Consider the following 5,630-nt stretch of genomic DNA (forward strand, 5'->3'; position numbering starts at 1 on the left):
AAAAGACTTGCGTGAGATGAGTGATTCGCACGTGGAAGATTCGAAGGCATCACTGGGTAACTCAACGACTAAATTCAAAAAGAAAACAAACTTTTGATTTTGTTCAATGACTTACTTTTGTAGTTTATATACATGGCAACTGAATTCACCATTCGTTAGGCTATTCTATCTAAGACTGACTTGGTAAATTGAGATTGGTTTTGTAAAATTGACATGCCAGAAGATTGTCTAATTGAGATTGGATTCGAAAACTATAGACAATCTCGTGGTAGTTCATATTTTAAGGAGTGACATTATAAGTATCACATAAATTTTTATATCAACTTGTAAATAATTTATAGTAAAAATTGATGGTACTACTCTAATACTACTATAAATGAAATGTGATGATCTAATCAACCCATCAATGGTAATTTTCGAAAGTACCATTTGGGTATTTTCTGTTTGGGTGGGATGTGTCCAAACTAAAAGAGGTCAAGTCATAAGTCGGAGACCTAAGTAATTTTTAAAGGACAAAGTTTTCCTTCAAATTGGGTTGAATGAATTTTCTCTAACCTAATCTATAAAAATGACATGTGTCCCTTTTTTTTAATAGCATGTAAGATGCACATGAATTTTTAATATATTTTATTCCAACATTGTCCCTGCTATTAAAAAAACATGTGATTTTCACATGTTCAAGGAACACATGTCATTTTTATAGAATAAGTTTGAGAAATTTTCTCCAACCTAGTTTTGAAGAAAACTTTGTCCATTTTTATAAGAAAGAATTTTAGTACTAGCTTCCTCGCTCAAACAATGAGCACTGCTTTTGGAATCTGACCTAAAGCAGCAACTTTCACCCATTGTGTTGGTTTTTCCTAATTAAAATAAAATCATAATGGAGTTATTCAATGCTAGTGGATCTTTTTGGGAAGTGATTGTTCAATCAAGAAATAGGTTTTAAGTTAGTAGAATGTCAACAAATAACTCTTAAAATTTTTTTAAAAAATATGTGAGATATGACACTTAATTGTCCCATATTGAAGTAGATTGAATGAAATTTAATTTGGAGGAAATTTATGTCATTTTTTAAAAATTTTGGGGATCTCAATCCTCTCTTTGCTGGATTGGGATCCTCTCCAGTCCATTTTGGACTGGAGAGTATCCAGTTAATGGCCAGAATCTCTCTAGAGAGATCCTGAGGCAATAAATTGGACATTTGTTCCATTAATAAAAAAATAAAAAAATATTATATATATTTTAAAAATAATTAAAAATTAAAAATAATGGGGTGACCGGTCACCCCCAACTGCCAAATCTTAATAAAAAAAAAAAAAAAAAAAAAAAAAAAATTGTTTGGTCCTTGGGGGTGGCTGAACCACCCCCAAGCCCATTGGGGTGGCTCCCAACTAAAATAGGGTGGTCCGGCCAACCCTTATGGCCAAGATGGGGTGGGCAACCACTCTTTATTTTTTTATTATTTTTTAATATGAAATAATATTTTGTTATTGTTTTTTTTTTAGTGAAACAAGTGTCCCATTTGTGGCTCTAATGAACTGGATATTCTCCAGTTTATTTTAAACTGGAGAGGATCCTATTCTCTCTTTGCTCTCTTCCTTCAACATTAAGTGCCAAATACCATTCTCTTTGAGCTCCATCTATTGCCCCCTTTGAAAATAACATTCATCTGTGCCCTTGATTAATCAATCCCCTTCAAAATGACCCATTGAGTCTAAATCCTTGTGCATTTATGCAGTGGCGGAGCCAGCCATTTTATATTGGGGGTGCCACTAAATTTTTTTTTGCATCTTACAAATTTTCTTTACCCTAAAAATTTGGTAATTCACACAATATATGTATTACAAAAAATACCTATAAAAGTTCATAAATATGTGCTCAAATTGATATATTAAAAATGTAACATGTCGACATTATATCAAAAAAAAAAAAAATGTCTAGAATTTTTTGAGGGTGCCGTGGGTTAAAACAATTTTTTGAAGGTGCCGTGAGTTAAAACAAAAAAGAATTTTGAGGGTAAAAAGAATAGAATTTTTTGTAAAAAGATTTTTTTTTTTTTTTTTTTTTATTTTGAGGGTGCCGTGGGTTAAAACCAAAAATAAAATAATAAAATTAAATTAAATTAAATTAAAATCGGCACCCCCAAGGGGCAACGTGGCTCCGCCACTGATTTACTTTTTATATCATATCATTTATTTTTTACTACTATTCAAATAAAGAAATCATTACAAAACAAAAATTTTCACTTTTCAATATCATTATTTTTACTTTTCTATACTAATTATTATTCTCTTTTTTTTTTTCTTTTTTTTTTTCCACAAATTGATAACAAACAACTCCTAGGTTTCATTTGGCAAAGGCCTTTGAGACTTGATACTATTATCTTACTTTTTCATTTTTTCAACATTCTTACTTTTTATATTACACCAATCATTTTTTATTACTATTAAAAAAAAATCATTACAAAATAAAAAATTTTTACTTTTTCATACAAAACATCCATACTTTTTCATTTTTCCAAAAAAAATAAATAAATAAATAAAAAATAAAAAATCTTATATATATTTTTTTACGTCAAAAAAATATATTTCCACTAAAACCTCTAAAGCCTTTAACAAACGGAAAGTGAACCAATTATATACACACATTTCATTCCCTTGTTTGACAAGTTGTGTTGGTATGTGAATAGAATAAACGTGAGTGGCATTGGTCTCCTGTTATCACTCATTTCTTGAAATTATCTTTTACTGCAATAATCGTATTGAACATGACCTTTAAAAAAGAAGTCCACTACCCCTGTGAAAAGGATAGCACGAAAGAGGACTGTGAAAAGTATATGCACGAAAGAAGTCCTCCACTATAGGTGGTAGAGTCGATCATTTTATATTGGATGTGACACTAAATTTGTTTTTGCGTCTTAAAAATTTTTTTTACCCTAAAAATTTGGTAATTCACACAATATATGCATTACAAAAAATATCTATAAAAGTTCATAAATATGTGCTCAAATTGATATATTAAAAATATAACATGTCGACATTATATCAAAAAGATAAAAATACAAAAAAAAAAAAAAATTGTCTAGAATTTTGAGGGTGCCGTGGGTTAAAACAAATTTTTGAAGGTGCTGCGAGTTAAAACAAAAAAGAATTTTGAGGGTAAAAAGAATAGAATTTTTTGTAAAAAGATTTTTTTTTTCTTTATTTTTTATTTTGAGGGTGCCGTGGGTTAAAACCAAAAAAAAACAAAAAAACAAAAAAAAAAAATTAAAATCCGTGGGGGTGCCAAGGGGCAACGTGGCTCCGCCACTGCATTTATGCCCACCTGCGAGTGCCAACACCCATTTTCCAATTCAACCCTTCTAATCTCAACCTTCCAATCTCCCCGAATTTAATCCAAATAACCGTCCATAATTTTTACAACTCCAGACTTTCAAAGTGTGAAACACCGAGGGTCCACTTAACTAGATTTTTGGCAAAACAGTAAAGAGGAGCTTAGAGACTTAGAGTAAGTGCAGGTCCATTTATAAGATAGTACTATGATAGAGAATGGATCATAATATAAATTACTAATTAAATGAATAATTTTTTTTTAACAAAGTTAGAATGTGCGGAAGAATGGTAATTACGTTAAAAAATAAAAAATAAAAACATTAATGGAAAGTTGAACCGAATTGATCAAGAGAACACAACAAAAAGAAAAACGAAACCTGAGAAACTTTTTATGATTTTTTTTTTTCACTAATCAAATTTTAAGAAATTGTCATTTTGTTGTTGAAGGGGCACATATTCCCGTTAGTTTTAATGTTTTCATATTGCAATGTTCATTTGAATAAATATTAATTTATTAGATATGGTAATTGTGATCTTATATATATATTAATCTTGTGAAGTTATTGTTATTAGTTATGTATATCCTCGTGTGTTGGTGGTATTCTTTCTCATAAGTTGATTTATCTTATCTTGAAATTGAGAGCTCTTCTTTGTGGTTCAATAATTATGGTATGGAGGGATCCGATTGATTGCCGTGTTTGAAGGTTTGAGTCAGTGGCTACAGACAAGTCTTCTAAACTAGCTAGGGACCCTTCCCCTTAATTTCCACTCTCACATGAATTGGTGGCCTCAATTTCCACTTTACAGTGATGTGCCCCCATTTTGTTACCAATATTCCAGCACCTCCAGATTTTTTTTTTCTATCACCTTAAATGGAAAAATGACCTCTACTGCTCCCCACCCAAGTCAAGATTAATTGTCCCCACCTTGTGACCCTGTCCAGAGGCCTATTCACAACAACCATAATTGTTTTTTTGTATTTTATTTCTTTGTTATACTTTTTCATAAACTTTCACCTCAACTGAACCAAGAAAGAAAAGAAAAGAAAAAGCATTTGAGTTATTGTTAAATTATACCATACTTTTCCTCTCAAAAGATAAAAGATGTGTCACTTTTTAAAATTTAAAGGCGTAATTGCAAAATAAGTAATAATTCATAAAGTTAAAGTATATTTTTCACCAAAGTAGTCAGTTTTGATATTTTCATATTGCAATGTTCATCTGAAAAAATATTAATTTATTCCATATGGTCAGTAATCTTATATATTAATCCAATGAAGCTTTTTATTTTTTATCATTAGTTATCTATGTCATCGATTGTGTGTTCTTGGTATTCTTGTTGAAATCTAATATTTTACTTGTGGTCTTTGTTTGGTCTAATAATTATTGCACGGAGGGATTGATTGCCGTGTTTGAAGGTTGAGGTCAATGGCTATTGACAGTCTTCAGGACTGGGGGCCCTTCGGAATGCGAGTCAAATTGAGGAAGAATAGGCATTACTGGTGACATCACAATGTGGATTTGTTTTTTGTTTTTGTTTTTATTTATTTTTGTAAAATTTATTAAACCAGCTCAACAAATTTCCATATTTCCATGTTATTATTTATTATTGATCACATTAGCATAAATTTTTGAGTTTGAGAAAAACAGGCCTTCCTTCCTCTGAGTGTAGTGTTGCCTTCAAGACCATTATCTCAAAACAAAAAGATTTACATTATTAGAAAACGTGTGAAAGCTTATAAAGTTCAACCATCGCCATATAAATGTTGGGGGCCCATATTTTCACATTGACTTGGATTGATGACTTGGGAAGTGATCGTTCAATAACACCCATCCAATAAAACATTTAAGTCAAGTCGTCTCTGGATAAAATTCGCCTTTAGATCGGGTGAGCTCTATTACTCTAACTTGTTTCTTCTTGAGCATATAATTAATTTCTTAAAAAAAAAAAAAAAAAAACTTCAATAGGGAACCATAGAAAGTTAAGCAGCAAACAAGAGTACATGAACATGTGACTAACCTTATTAGAAAAAAAAAAAAAAAAAAAGAACATGTGACTAACCTGAACTCATAATAGTATCACCGATGTCCCAATAATTAACAAGCTATCTATTGTCGCTCGAGGGAGAAATAATAGAAACGGAACAAGACTCAGCCTGACATGAACCACAATGTCTTGATTAGGAGCACTAATTCCACATCAGCATGATTCGGTTAGGCATTCACTCTTCATATTGTTACTGAAAATATCAGGATTAAGGTTTCTTCAATTCTCTAAAATTGCAAGGCTAACAGTTCA

Source organism: Corylus avellana, chromosome ca7 (genome assembly GCF_901000735.1).
Source record: "Corylus avellana chromosome ca7, CavTom2PMs-1.0".
Classification (NCBI taxonomy): Eukaryota; Viridiplantae; Streptophyta; class Magnoliopsida; order Fagales; family Betulaceae; genus Corylus; species Corylus avellana.